Raw genomic sequence first — 16270 nt, 5'->3', positions numbered from 1 at the left:
TTTTTTTTTTTTTTTTAAGATTTGATTTATTTATTTGACAGAGAGAGCAGAAGAGAGGGAATACAAGCAGGGTGAGTGGGAGAAAGAGAAGCAGGCTTCCCGCCAAATAGGTAGCCTGATGTGGGGCTTGATCCCAGGACCCTGAGATCATGACCTGAGCCGAAGCCAGACGCTTAATGACTGAGCCACCCAGGCGCCCCTGATGGTATCTTTCTTTCACCTTCATATGACTGATAATATAGCTCAGTCTACATTTGTTTAAGTGTGGTTATTTTATCTTGGTACTTTGAAAATATTTTCCACTATCAACTGGCACCCATTGTCTCAGTTCAGAAATGTTCAGAAACTTAATAGTCGTTTCTTTGTAGGATATGTCTTTCCTTTCCCGTTACTTTTTCTATGGTTTTCTGCAGTTTGACCTTGTCGTGTTTGAAAAGATCCCTTTTACTTATCCTGGTTGGGCTTCATTTTGCTTCCTGAATCTGAAGATTCTTGTCTTTACTCAGTTCTGGAAAATTCTTAGCCATTATCTCATCATATACTGTCCTTTTTGTATTCTCTCTTCTCTCAGAGTTCTTGCTAGGTGTATGGTAGACCCTCACAATATATCCCTAATGTCTCTCGATCTTTCTTTCATATTTCCTTTGTCTCTGGGCTGCCCTTACTAATTTCTTTAGATCTGTCATCCAGTTTACTAATTCTCTCTTCAATGTGTAATCTACTGTTTAACCCAAACATTGGCTTTGGTTGCAATTATTAAATTCTTTATTTGTAGAAGATCTACTTGTTACTTCTCAAAGCTGTGTGGTCATATTTTTAAAAAAGCAATATCTTGTTTCTTACTCCTGTATTATTTGCTTAATCATTTAATTTATTTTATTTTATTTTATTTTAAAGATTATTTATTTATTTGACAGAGGGCGAGAGACAGGGAGAGAGGGGACACCAGCAGGGGGAGTGGGAGAGGGAGAAGCAGGCTCCCTGCTGAGCAGGGAACCGGATGCAGCCTTGATCCCAGGACCCTGGGATCATGACCTTAGCTGAAGGCAGATGCTTAACGACTGAGCCACCCAGGTACCCTTAAAATTATTTTATATTCTGTAACCAATAGTTCCACTACCTAAAGTTCACAAGCTTCATATTTTGTTTGTGGTTTCTGTTGATTCATTCATGGTGGCTTATTTCCTCACATATATTATAATTATATTTTGGGTGCTCATATTTAGCTTTCAAAATCCTCTTTATCTTTGGAAATCCTTTCAATCCTGGATTAAGAGTGAACCTGTGCAGTGAGGATTTGTATTTGTTTCTTCTAGGCCTCCAAGCACTACCAAGCTGGGACCCCTTTCTTGACTTGCTGTTTCTTAGACAGTATAGGTACTATAAATTTGAACTTTCAAACCCATGTGAGGGAAAGCTTGTGGTTATGAATTCTAAAGGGAGATTGTTTCCCCCTCCATGCCACTCTAGACTAAAACATAGTAATTTCTGCTTGTCTCCCTGGGCTGGTACAGGGGATTAAAAAAAAATTTTTTTTTTTTTAATCCCTAGTCTATTCTTGGAGCACATACCCTGTGAGTTTCCCAGCCTTATGCAGGATCACTCTCCCAACTCCTCGTATATGCCCAAGGCCTTGTCTTTGGTCTTATGTGCAGCCAGTAAAACCACAGAGATTTCTGAGATAGTTAACATACCCTCACTACAACCATAGCTTCACCATCCTGCTGTTACCACTCAGGTTTCTTGCTCCCGCTTTGGGTTGTGTGGGAGTTTGGAGGACTATCAGAGGTATTCCTCTTTCTTCCTTGAAAGCTTAGTTATGCCTTTGAAGGGATGCTCTTTTTATCCAGCATTTCACTGTGTTTATAATGGACTATTTTTTCAGGTTATCTAATAATACTGTGCTATACTGCTCTTGTTTCCTTTCCCTCAACTTCAGCTGGTTTTTTATTCTACATCTATACATAAGCACAATCTAGATACCTTCTCCATTTCTACCATGTCCTTAGTATTAGTCACGATTACTGCCTTTCTAGTTCATTTCCCTTCTATTCTTGCATCTGTATACTACGTTTTCCATATAGCAATCTAGTGATCTTAAAGTATAAGCCAGATAACTTCACTTCCCTGTTTGAAACTCTTTAATACCTTTTTGAAATAAATCCAAACTCCTTAGTATGGCATTCAAGATTCTTCTTGACCTGAATCTTATCTACTCTAATGTTTTTTCACAGTACACTACTCTTGCACTAAGCTCAAGCTACACCGGTCTTCTCTACTGATCATAGCAAGCCTTTTTCTTGATCCTTTTGCTTGTAATGCTTTCTCCTAGGAGCTTCTCATGTCTCTCTTCTGTTCTCAGCTTAAATGTTGTCTCCCTAAAGATGCTTTCTCTGGCCACCCAATCCAAAATAATCTCCCCAGTTTTCTTCTCATACCAGATATCATGAGTTTAATTACTTGTTCACATATCTGTAAGCTCCACAAAGGCAAAGTGATTCATGTCCACCCGTTATCCCTGATGCCTAAATGATACATTTTAGATGTTCAAATGTTTGTAGAATTAGTGAATACGCTGATGAACTCCTCCCTGGATAAAACATGAAGGCTTTAATTTCAAGGAGGTGGGACTTCATTTAGCAGCAAAAAACAGTTTGTAAGTAAAATGCAAAATGGATAACAATGTAGTTGTTATCACAAACAAATGTACGGAAGCAGATTTCTTTAACAGCAATGTTGGTCAGCATCTCTGACCGGCACGGACCCGAATGGAGACAATACTCAATTAAAGGAGGGACTGGCTGTCTTTCTCAATTTAAAGAACACTCTCCCCGCCCCTCCCACCGCCAAGAAGGAAAAAAAAAGAGCGTGAAAGAAAGCGAGAAGAGCCGGGTGCACGTGTCCAAACTACGACTCCCAGCAGCCCCCGCGCGAGCCCGCCCATCCGGAGGTGGTGCGGATCTCCGCCCCGTGGAGCTCCGGGCTTGGGCCAGAGAGGGGCGGTGTTCTGGCCCCGCCCCTGCCCGCTCCCCGCCGTCGCCCTCCCCCAGGGTTGTGGCCACGCGCAGCGGCGGCGGTTGTTCCGCTTCCCCTCCGGCCCGGGCCGTCGCCATTGCCGAAGGCTCCCTGCCCTCCCCTGCCGGCGCCCGCGGGGCTCGGCTGCCGCTCGGCCTAGCGGTAGCAGCGGCTGCGCTCCAGCGCGGCTTGTCTTCCCGCCCCGCTTCCCCTTCCGTCCCCGCCTGCCCCGCGCCGCGCGCTTGCCCGGGGCGGCTCCGGAGCCCGCCGGGAGCTCGGACCGAGGCGCCTAGCTGGGGCGGGGACCTTTCCTCGCCTGGGGTAAGTGTGCAGACAGGCTGGGACGCGGGCCGTCGCTCTCTTCCTCCTTCCTCCACCGCGGCCTGGCCGGCGCGAGCGGCCCGCGGCAGCCTACCTGCCAGGGGTATCGCCGGGGCAGCAGCCACCTGCGTGCCTGGAGCCGCGACTCCTCGGGCGGTGGCTCATTGTTCTGCTCCCTAGGGCTGTTTTCTTCGGCTTTAGCCCGAAATGGGAAGCTCGCTAGGCTGGCGAAGTCTAACTCTTCCTGGACCAGCCCTGCCCAGGGCAGTGTCGCGCCACAGGCTCTGCCCACTCTGGGTCTCCCTTCCCTCGCATTTCAGCGTCGTCCTGTTCTCAGTTTAGTGGTCGACCTCACGTCTCGGCTTTTAGTCCTCGATTTTTTCCTGTCGTACTGAGTACCAGCCCCTCCTTGCTACTCTCTGGTCGTCCTAGTTTCATCGGTTAGGCATATTGTCTCTCGTCCCTTATACTCTGTTTCTAAACTGCAGTGTGCGGTCTCTTCCATATTCCGGTTAGTGGGACCGTATAGTGTTCCGAGGGTTTGAGGGGCCCTCGCCTACTAACCGAACTTTCGGATCTTCTCGTGATTCTTGTTTGGTCTTCAGCCAGGGGGTGAATAGTTGCTTCTTTAGGTAATTTAGGCGAAGGTTGGCTTTTCACTGTGTTTGGCATTAACCCAACGCACATAGGACGTTACTACAGCCTTCGGTGGACTCAGCCTTTTGACTGATTCTTTAAAGATAAAGTCATCCCAGAACTAAAGTGTGAAAAGTAATTTCTGTTGTTGGTTGGTGCGGGGCCGTATCCTCCTTGTAGCTTCATTTTAACTGGAAGTGGTGAGCGTGATTTATTTCCTCCTTGATAAATCATGCCAACTCCCATTGATATAATTGTTTCAGTTCTACTTTACAAGTTATCTGTAGTTGTTTGTTTTCTTTTTAACCTCTGTAAAAGACAATCAAAATGGTTAGGCCTAAAATTAGACAACGACGAGCTGTGTTTTGGATCAAGGTTGTGCACGTCACGTTTTTCCCCCTTCTCTGTTTGACTCTTCCGCTGTTATAAGTAGGCAGGATATTGAAATTTACAAGAATTTGCTTGTGGGGTTTTGGTTTTTGTAGGATTGTCCAAAAGAATAACATAAAATAAAATTAGATTGGGGTGAAGACAGTGAATAGTAATTTTTAAAGCAGGTTTAGAACTTGTCAACTTTGCCAGAAGCTCTATGGCATTTGTAAAACACACTCACACTAACTTCTAAGTATCTTTTATGGATATGTGGAAACATACATGTATATAAACACATACAGATACATATGAATGGAAAGCTTTGTTCATGTTCTGTTAATATAGGGTATTGATTAAGGCAATTCCTTAATCCTTAGCTTTTTAAATCTATTAATTACCCAAGAAAACTGATTTACATGTGAAAATGAACCTTAAAATGTTTTTCACTTGTAATATATGTAGGTTGTTAAGCCAGTTTAGGGTTTGGTGAAAGTGGTTGATCAAAATTCAGTGAATTTTACTTTCACTAAATACTCTACTTTTACCTAAGTGACCTTTGTATGGAGCTTTAATACTATCATCATTTGATAGTGTCAGTTGTCAATTTTGAGAGGCCTTATTGGTCAAAGGGGCCTAATGTACAGAAATGTTGGAGTGTGAAATTTGGTCTGTTGATATCAGCCTGTTAGTTCTTCTATAAGCAGATACTTTTACGAAGGAAGAATGACTGGATATTCCTCTTCACTTAGGGGTTTGATTCCTGGTTTACCATTATTCAAAAAGAGAATTATTCTTCTGGACTTTGTGATGTTTAATACTAACCGTCCAAACCCCCAAATAAGTTTGTATTTGGAGTGTATCTGCTAAACAAATGAATAGGGGTTCCCGTGGTTCTCTGATCTTTATGATAGGCAGGTTTCCAAGTAGGCATGGTTTACAGTGGTGTATATTTCTTTTTAACTATAGTTTTTTAAAGAAAAAACATAAAACTTGCTTAGATAGCTAAGGATAAACTTTCAATTATACTTTTTTAAAAAGAGAACTTGTTCGAATAAAGATAAATAAGTAGGTACTTTAAAGTCATTCCTGTATTTTTTCTGTCAATATCGATTATTCTATTAATCAAGTATAATGTTTCTTTTGACTTTCTGAAATCTTTTTTTTTAAGATTTTATTTATTCATTTGACAGAGATCACAAGTAGGCAGAGAGGCAGGCGGGTGGGGGGTGGAGCAGGCTCCCTGCTGAGCAGAGAGCCCCATGTGGGGCTCAATCCCAGGACCCTGAGATCATGACTTGAGCGGAAGGCAGAGGTTTAACCCACTGAGCCACCCAGGTGCCCCTGAAATTTCTCCTTTTTTTTTTTTTTTTTTTAATATTCTATTTATTTATTTGACAGATCACAAGTAGGCAGAGGCAGGCAGAGAGAGAGGGGGGGAAGCAGGCCCCCTGCTGAGCAGAGAGCCCAATGCGGAGCTCGATCCCAGGACCTGGGATCATGACCTGAGCCAAAGGCAGAGGCTTTAACCACTGAGCCACCTAGGCGCCCCGAAATTTCTCCTTTTGATTAAAACTTGAAACTAGGTCTTGTTTCAAGGCTAAGGCTTCAGGATTCTGATCAGTTTACATAGTTACATAGAGGGCTAATTCCAGTCAGAGGGCAGGTAAGTTACTTAAAAATCCGAGTTGTCTCTTGTATCCTTCTTGTACTTGGTAGAAGCAGAAAGAGAAGGAAAAATAGCCCCCCTTGCCTTGAAGAAATACTGATTGTTTTCTTCTGTAATCAGAATTTTCACTACTTCTCATTTTAGGGTCATTAACCTATTAAGGATAGCCATTCTGAACATTCATGTGGGATTCAGAGTTCTAGCCTATTTATTATCTCTGAGGTACATTAGTACTTACCCTTCCATATGTCTTGAATCGTTAGATGCTGGAGACTGGATTTGAATCATGGTTCTTCTACCTGACCCTAGGTAAGCATGTACTCTTTCCAGGACTTGGTTGTCTTCTTCTGTAAAATGGGGATTGATAGTAATAATAATATAATACAACTTTCATCGGGCTATTTAAAGCAAATGAAATAATGCAGGTAAAGTACCTTGCAAATGCAGTGCTTAAGTTCTTAATAAAGGTTAGTTATTATTCCATTCTAAAATAGGTTTGGGACGCCTGGGTGGCTCATTCGTTAGGTGTCTGCCTTCGGCTTGGTCATGATCTCAGGATCGTGGGGTCAGGCCCCGCATTGGGCTCCCTGCTCTTCAGGGAGCTTGCTTCTCCCTCTTCTAGTCCCCCTGCTTGTGTTCCCTCTGTCACTGTCTCTGTCAAATAAATAGAGTCTTAAAAATAAATAAATAAATAAATAAATAAATAAGTTTTACAATTTAATTGTTACTGTAGCAAATATTATGTTCCCAAACTTAGATTTAAGAATGCTTTCTGGAGGGGTGCCTGGGTAGCTCAGTCAGTTAAGCATCTGCTTTTGACTCATGTCATCATCCTGGAAGAGTCCCCTATGGACTTCTTGCTCACTGGGGAGTCTGTCTCTCCATCTCCCCCTCCTTGTGCATGCTCTCTCTCTCTTTCTCAAATAAATAAAATCTTCAAAAAAAGAAGTATGCTTTCGGAAGAGGTTGGGATGTCAGGACCAATTTTTCTGAGACCATAACTGTTTAAATTAAAATATTGGGGGGACAAAAAGCTTTGCCACTGATACAAATACAGGTTTTTCAAATTTTAAAAAGTATGTGTATTTCTCATAGAGAATTTGAAGAGTAGAGGAGATTATTAAGAGACAGGACAAAAATCACTTTATCCTCAGCCCCCAGAAATAAGCATCATAATGGACTAGCGTTTTTCCCCTTATTTTTAAATTCCAAAAGTAGCACGTGCTTATTATAAAAGGTTCAAGGCAACCCAGTTATTTAGAATAAAAAAGTAAAAAGTTGCTCTTTCCTCACTTTCTAGTCCCATTCCCTTAGAGGTACCCACTGTTAACAATTTTGTTTTCTTTATGCAGAAATAAGCACTATGTGGTTTTAACCAATTTTTAAAAATACAAGGTCTGGTTATTACATATTCTTTTCCATCTCAATATATACAGTTGTACTTCATCTTTTTTTTTTTTTTTTAAGATTTTATTTATTATTTGACCAGACAGAGATTACAAGTAGGCAGAGAGGCAGACAGAGGAGAGAGAGGAGAAATCAGGCTCTCTGCTCAGCAGGGAGCCCGATGCGGGGCTCGATCCCAGTACTCTGGGATCATGACCTGAGCCGAAGGCAGAGGCTTTAACCCACTGAGCCACCCAGGCGCCCCTGTACTTCATCTTTTTAACGATCATGATACAGTCCATTGTCCTTTAATTATTCATTTTTTTTTAAGATTTTATTTATTTGACAGAGCTGAGAGAGAGAGAGAGAGAGCGCACAAGCGAGCGCGCCCGTGCACATGCACACAAGCGGAGGGGTGGCAGGCAGAGGGAGAGGGAGAAGCAGACTCCCTGCAGAGCAGGGAGTGGGATGTGGGACTGGATCGCAGGACCCTGGGATGAGCTGAAGGCAGTCACTTAACCAAGTGAGCCACCCAGGTGCCCTATTCATGGTTCTTCATGTTGCAGTAATCCCACCTTATCCACAGAGGATATTTCCAAGACATCCAGTGGCTGCCTGAAGCTACGGATAGAGTGAAGCCTATATATACTGTCTTTTTTCCTTATATACATTCCTGTGAAAAAGTTTAGTTTATAAATTAGACCCAGTAAGAGATTAATAACAGTGACTGGTAATAAAATAGAAGTTATAACAATATGCTATAATTAAAGTTACATGAATGTGATCTATCTCAGAATCTCTCATTAGACTGTACTCATGTTTCTTGTGATGATGTGAGATAATAAAATGCCTACATGATGAGATGAAATGAGGTGAATGGCAGAGGCAGTGTGATGTAAGGATAGGTTACCATTGACCTTCGGATGATACCTCAGCCATGGGATCCAAGGCAGTGGTTGACTGCTGGTAACTGAAATTGCAAGAAAGAGAAACCGTGGTAAAGGGGACTACTGTACAGATCTTCATCAGCTTACAAGGGGATTTTGTCCCAATAAAAACACTGTAAGTTGAAAATGGCATAAGGCAAAACATCATCATTTTGCATAGCCTGCCTTAAACGTGCTCAGAACACTTAGGTTAGACTGCTGGTGGGCAGAACTCTCTAAATAAAATAATACTTTTTTTTTTTTCAAGTGTTGACTGTCTCATGTACTTAATTGAGTAGTGTACTGAAAGGGAAAAATAGAATGGTTTTAAGTGTATGAGTTGTTTATCCTCTTGATCACGTAGCTGACTGGGAACTGTGGCTCGCTGCCACTGCCCTGTGTCACAAGACAGTATGGTACTGCATATTTCCAACCCCGGGAAAAGAGCAAATTCAAAATACAGTTCCTACTGAGTGTGGAAACTTCACTTCATGTCTTTGTAAGGATGAAAAACTGTAGGTCAAACCATGGTAAGTCAGGGACAGTCTTTATTCTCTCAATTTTGAGCAAGTAGAACTGGAGCCTTACTGGGCTTCTGTGTATCTTTGTGCATAGGCATATGTGTACCAGTATTTCCATTAAAAAGTTTCTTCAGTGAGCATTTAAGTTTTGATAGATGCCAAATTACTGTCCAAAGTCTATATCAGTCTGTACTTCCTCATCAAGTTGTAGAAGCTCTTCATATATCATAGGTAGTAATCCTTCACCTTCTCTTAGGAAGATGTTTCGCATTTCACCTTTATCAAAAAAACATTCTTCTTAATAATGGTTGTATTGGGACACCTAGCTGGCTTAGTCAGAGGAGCATGTGACTCTTGATCTCAGGGTTGTGAGTTCCAGCCCCATATTGAGTAGAGGTTACTTAAATAAATAAAAGTTTAAATAAATAAATAAAAATTTAAAAGCTTTAAATAAATAAAACTTAAAAAATTTAAACATATTAAGTGTAGAGGTTACTTAAATAAAACTTTAAATAATAAATAAAATTTAAAAGCTCTAAATAAAGAAAACTTCAAAAATTTAAACATATTGAGTGTAGAGGTTACTTAAATAAATAAAACTTTGTATTTTATTTATTTATTTTTTTAAAGATTATTTATTATTTATTTGACAGAGATCACAGGTAAGCAGAGAGGCAGGCGGAAGAGAGAGAGAGGAACAGAGCAGGCTCTCTGCTGAGCAGAGAGCCCAATGCGGAGCTCGATTCCAGGGCCCTGGGATCATGACCTGAGCCTAAGGCAGAGGCTTTAACCCTCTGAGCCACCCAGGTACCCCAACAATTGTATTTTAATCTTTTTTTTTTCCTTATATTTTATTTATTTATTTATTTGACAGATCACAAGTAGGCAGAGAGGCAGGCAGAGAGAGAGGAGGAAGCAGGCTCCCCACTGAGCAAAGAGCCGAATGCGGGGATCGATCCTAGGACGCTGGGATCATGACCAGAGCCGAAGGCAGAGGCCCCAACCCACTGAGCCACCCAGGCGCCCCTTGTATTTTAATCTTAATCCTTCTGAAATATGGGGGCTCCTGGGTGGCTCGGTCGGTTAAGCACCTCTGCCTTCCACGGTCTACTGTGCTTTCTATTTTCTCTGTCAAATAAATAAATAAAATCTTAAAAAAAAAATCCTTCTGAAATATGTGTGGGGGCAAGTAAGAGTTTTAACAATATAAAATAGCTTGGCTACTGAAATGAAATACGGGTATAGAAAAAAGTTTCAGGAGTTGTAGGTTGCTGTGAAAATAAATCGATTATAGAAATTCAGGGAATAATATTGTATTGGTTTCATTGTAAGCTCACATCTGAAAACAAACAAAAAATGCCCCCTTTAAACCTTCCTTTTTCCTTTTTTTTTTTTTTTTAAGATTTCATTTATTTATTGACAGAGAGACAGAGCATAAGCAGGGGGGAGAGACAGTGGGAGCAGGAGAAGCAGGCTCCGCACTGAGCAGGGAGCCCAGTGTGAGGCTCTATCCCAGGACCCTGGGATCATGACTTGAGCCGAAGGCAGACACTTAACTGACAGAGTCACCCAGGTGCCCCTTGACCCCTGTTTGTCGTCATCTACTGATTTCATCCTCATCCTTCAAATTTCCACCGTTGAGTGTAGCTCTTTGGGAGTCTTTCTGATCTCTACTATGATATAAATATTCTTCTTATATATTTTCTTAACATGTTTTAATCCACAATCCTTATTTGCGGTGTGCGGAAAGCATGAATTATTTATCTGGAAATGAGAGTTATTTCTCAATTTTTGCCAGTTGAAACTAATCAAACAGGGAGATGTAAGGAAGAACTCTTTAATGTTGGTTAAAAGTGATGCACACACATATGCATGCAGAGCACTTTTAACTCACATTACTGAGTTCTTCCTCACATCTTTCTGATCAAGCTGTTACATTGGTAATATTTTTTCAGGTAAATGCTTGATAGGTTCTGGAAAGCTACAAAGTTTTATTTTTGCCTTGGCATTTATTTCATCAGAAAAGGTATATTTTAGGACACCTGCATGGCTCAATTGGTTAAGCATCCAACTCTTGGTCTTAGCTCAGGTCTTGATATTCAGGTCCTGAGTTCAAGCCTCACATTGGGCTCCACGCAGGGCGGAGAGTGGGAGAGCAGGGTGAATTTTTTTTTTTAAGATTTATTTATTTATTTCACAGACAGAGATCACAAGTAAGCAGAGAAGTAGGTAGAGAGAGAGGGGGAAGCAGGCTCCCTGCCGAGCAGAGAGCCCGATGCGATGTGGGGGCTCCATCCCAGGACCCTGGGATTATGACCTGAGCTGAAGGCAGAGGCTTTAACCCTCTGAGCCACCAGGCGCCCCTGCAAGGTGAATTTTAAGATACATTCTCAGCTTTTAAATTTTTAATTACTGTTTTTTTTTGTTTTTGCTTTTTGTTTTTTAGTTTATTTTGTGATTTATAGGCTTAAAGTGGAACAGAATTATTGTATAATAAACATGAGCAGCAAGAGGTGGGTAAAGCATTTAAACAAAATTTCAGGTGCTCTAAAGAGCAAAGTATTAAAAAGGAGAAGGTACTTGGCACAAAAACTAGTGGAATCGAGCTAGATGTTTGATAAGGTGTCTCTATTGTAAATTCTTCCTGAAACTTTTTTTCACCTTCCTGACTAAATACTTGAAAAGAATAAAGTTGCCTTTTTTTTTTTTCTTAAACACCATATTCCATTATGTATGGATAACTACTGTTGATATTCTGGTATGCTTCTGCCAGTACTTTTTCTTCTTTATATATGTGTGTGTGTACATAGTTTGCTTTTATAAAATTAGAATCCTGTTCTGTATAATTTGTTACCGTGCTAAATCTTGAAAGTGTCCCTTTGTTCTTAAAGATTCTCTTAAAATCATCTTTTAATGTTTGCCTGACATTCCATTGTACAGCTGTGCCTTATTTGCTCTTTTCCTATTGCTGAATGTGTAACTTATTTTCAATATTTTATATAAAAATGTTATAATAAATGGTTTTCTAGTCATCCCTGATTATTTTAGAATATTTTCCTAGAAGTGGAGTTGCTGAATGAAAAGGTATAAGCATGTAACAGTCTTAAGTTATCCTTCAGAGAAGTTTTCTGTGTGTCATCACAAGCAGTGTTTATCCCATTTGATCGCTATCCTTAATGAAGCAGGCATCATTTTTAATGAAATTAATAAAATTTGCTTATTAGGAAAATAAAAATGCAGTTTAATTTGCCTTTCTCGTTTAAATTGTTATTTTGTTTTAGTTAATTTGATTTACTTCTGATAAGTACACAGATGTAACTAGATATTTGTGTCTGATATTTTTATTATTTTACTGGTCTTCAATTAAAATTTTATTTACTTTTGTTTTCTAGGTTCATTGTCTTGTCTGAAAATATTATAGTAACCTTTCCTTCCTTTCCAATAGTCACAATATTGATTTCTGTTTTAGGGCTTTATTACATTAGCCAGAATTTTTAAGACATGGTTCAATAAGAGAGGTGATATTGTCTTAGAGTATCTCTGATATTTTTACAATTAAGAATGATGGCAGTTGTTGGTTTTAGAGAGAGAGTTTTTTTTTTTTTTTTTAAGATTGATTGATTGATTTATTTATTTATTTATTTATTTATTTGACAGAGATCACAAGTAGGCAGAGAGGCAGGCAGAGAGAAAGAGAGAGAGAGGAAGGGAAGCAGGGCTCCCCACTGAGCAGAGAGCCCGATGCGGGGCTTGATCCCAGGACCCTGAGATCATGACCTGAGCCAAAGGCAGAGGCTTGAACCCACTGAGCCACCCAGGAGCACCAGAGAGAGATTCTTTAGGGAGAGATTCTGTTCTGACTTCACAAAAAAATAGGAATGGCTTCTGAATTTTATTAAATGTTTTTGTAATACTTCTTTAGGTGATGCTAACTAAGGTTTTTTCTTCTTTTAACTACTAACAAGGATATATATTAATAAATTTGCTAATAGCCAAAGGCACGTATTATGAGGAACCAGAATCCCACTCATATTAGTCAGTGTACAGAAGTTATCGAAAGAATAGAAAAAAAAAACTCAGAAATTTAGTTTAATAGGAGTATACAGGCCATGTGGTAACTTCTGTAGTTCTGTAAAATCTTGAGGAATCCTTACTTTTTGAGTCAGTTTTGATCATTTGTATTTTTCCGATTATATATATATTTTGATTTTTAAATTTGTTATTGTATGAATATATGTAATATGTACCTTAAAGTCTGTGGTGTTTATTTCCATCTTTTACTAGTGATTTTGTTAATTTTCATGATTTGCCAAGTGTTCACCTATTTAGTTTTTAATAACCAGCTTTCAGATTTATCCTGTTGGTTTTCTGTTTTCTGATTCCCTGATTTCTGCTTTTCTCTTGATGATTAGGGATCTGATCAGTCATCTAAAATAGCCTCCACCTACCCCACTTGGTCTCTAACTTCTTGCCCTTCTGTGTCTGTCTATATAGCACTTTTCATCTGAAGTCATTTGGCTTTGTTCATTTTCTTGTTTCTCTATTTCTTTGCTGCTATTCTGTTTAGAACTTAGAACACATGGGCATGCAGTAAGTATATGTTGGTTGAATGTCAGTTTCTTTTATTTCTAATGATTTTTAATTTTTTAATTAATAGACTTTATTTATGTAGCAATTTTAGGTTCACAGCAAAATTGAGTAAAAAGTACAGAGTTCCTGTATATCCCAAGCTCTCCCTTAACTCCCTTTACACCCACCATCAACATCTCACCATGCGTGATAGTTTTTTAAAAATTGATAAACCCAACATTGACACATCTATTATCAACCAAAGCCCATAGTTTAGGGTTCACTCTTGATATTATACATTTAATGGGTGTGGACAAATGTGGATTGTTGACATGTATCCATCATTACAGTGTCATACAGAACAGTTTCCCAGCCTTAAACATCTCCTGTGTTCCGCATAGTTAGCCCTCCCTTTTCCCTAATTCCTGGCAACTACTAGTGCTTTTACTGTCTCCTTAATATTGCCTTTTCCAGAATGTCCTGTAATTGGAATCATACACCATGTAACCTTTTCAGCTTGCAGTATGCATTTAAGTTTCCTTCACATCTTTTGATGACTTGATAGCTCATTCCTTTTTAGCAATGAATTTTATTCCGTTGACTGGATGTACTGCAGTTAGTTCATTCACCTGCTGAAGGACATCTTCATAGCCTTCACATTTGTCAATTATGAATATAGTTGCTGTAGACATCTGTGCTTCATTTTTGTATGCATATAAGTTTTCAGCCGATTTGAGTAAATACCAAGGAGCATAATTGCTGGATGGTATGGTAAGAGTATATTTAGTTTTGTGGAAATCTCTAAACTGTCTGAATTTCAAAGTGGCTTTACCGTTTTGCTTTCCCACCAACCGTGGGTGAGTGTTCGTGTTGCTCAGCATGCTCACGAGCACTTGATGTTTATAATTTTTTGGATTTTAGCTGTTCTGATAGGTATGTAGTGGTATCTCATTGTTTTGATTTGCAGTACTCTAATGACTGATATTGAGCATCAGTACTAATGATGCATGCTGCTTTTCCATCCGTGTATCACTTTTGGTGAAGTATCTCTTCAGAAGTTATGCACATTTTTAAATTGGGTTGTTAATTTTTTTATTGCTGAGTTTTAAGAGTTCTTTGTATATTTTGGGTAACTGTCCTTCATATATGATATTTCTTTTGCAGGTATTTTTTCCCCAGTCTGTGACTTGTTTCTCATTCTCCCAACTCTAATGATTTTTGTCATGTATTTTGATGCAGTATTATTTGATGTATATGTAAGTTATCTACTGCTAAAGGTCTCATTATGAATTATACTTAATAAAAATAATCATCATAATTTCTGAATCTTGTATTTTACTTAAATTCCTGTCTGTACTAAATGTCTTTGTTCAGTAAATTATCCAACTTTGTCTTTCCATACCATTTTGTTTTAGTTGGTGCCTTTTTAAAATTACATGTAGGTTTTTTTTTTTAAGATTTTATTTATTTGTTTGTTTATTATTATTTGAGAGAGTACACATGGGAGAATGCACTTGAGCAAGCAGGGGAAGCTCAAGCAGACCCCCACACTGAATGTGGAATCCAATGTGGAGCTTAATCCCATGACCCTGAGATCATGACCTGAGCCAAAACCAGAGTCATTGCCTAACTTACTGGGCCACTCAGGCACCCCTGTAGTTTATTTTTGTTTTAATTCAAAATGAATGCTTAAAACATTTGTTTATTGTCAAAATGAATTCTGTTGGGTGTGTTTTTATCATTTTACTTAATGTTTTCTGTTTTTTAATGATTCCTTGTGCTTCTTTAATTGTAAAATATACATAAGATAAAAATTACCATCTTCACCATTTTTACATAATAATTCTTTAGCATTAAGTATAGGTACCTGTTGTATACCCATCACAACCACTTTTTCATCTTCCCCAACTGAACCTGTATACTTATTAAAAACTAACTCTCCGGGGCGCCTGGGTGGCTCAGTGGGTTAAGCCGCTGCCTTCGGCTCAGGTCATGATCTCAGGGTCCTGGGATCGAGTCCCGCATTGGGCTCTCTGCTCAGCAGGGAGCCTGCTTCCCTCCCTCTTTCTGTCTGCCTCTCTGTCTACTTGTGATCTCTCTCTGTCAAATAAATAAATAAAATCTTAAAAAAAATAAAAAATAATAAAGTTTTAGCTTCTTTATATCCTTTAAAAATTTGTGCCACTCCCTTTTCTTAAGTTACTTTCATATTATCTTTGGTTTTTCTCTCCATATATGCCTGTTTCCTAGTTTGCCAGACTGTTCAGAAATTAATTCTGTGTCTTGAGGTGATTCATCATCTAAGTCAGACTGCTTTATGTGATGGGTATTTTCTTTTCTTTTTTTTTTTTTAAAGATTTTATTTATTTGACAGACAGAGATCACAAGTAGTCAGAGAGGCAGGCAGAGAGAGAGGAGGAAGCAGGCTCTCTGCAGAGCAGAGAGCCCGATGCGGGGCTCGATCCCAGGACCTGGGATCATGACCTGAGCCGAAGGCAGAGGCTTTAACCCACTGAGCCACCCAGGTGCCCCTCTTTTCTTGTGTTACATTAATTTTGTTGGGATCAACAAAAATTGTTGAATATTTTTTCTGCTTCTTATCTTTGAATTGTAATTGTTATATATTATCTGATGTATATTTGTTAGAAGTGTTCATGGGTTACCCTTGCTATAGTTAGCTGGGTTTCTGGATGATACCTCTTAGGTGTATTGCCAAAGAATACATAGCTCCTAGCCCGAGTTCTGGTGATTAATAGACATTCATCTGATACGGTAGTTGTGGTGGGATCTTATCCTACCCTGGTTTTTGACTTGTGCCATGAGGGCTCTTCCTGATTCTAGCCTTATACCCACAACAC

At 39.4% G+C, this 16270-nt stretch overlaps 1 protein-coding gene across 1 annotated transcript in view; it reads left to right on the top strand.

Annotated features, from left to right (window-relative positions):
* Positions 1-3026: 3026 nt before the first annotated feature.
* Positions 3027-16270, top strand: part of PAK2 (p21 (RAC1) activated kinase 2) — an 89841-nt gene continuing 76597 nt past the window's right edge. Inside the window, 1 exon segment of the mRNA XM_047733980.1 lies at positions 3027-3336. The gene's annotated coding sequence lies outside the window, so the exon portion shown is untranslated.

The sequence above is a fragment of the Lutra lutra genome, chromosome 1 (assembly GCF_902655055.1).
Source record: "Lutra lutra chromosome 1, mLutLut1.2, whole genome shotgun sequence".
NCBI lineage: Eukaryota > Metazoa > Chordata > Mammalia > Carnivora > Mustelidae > Lutra > Lutra lutra.
The sequence above is the reverse complement of the archived record's forward strand: the minus strand, read 5'-3'. Positions and strand labels throughout refer to the sequence as shown.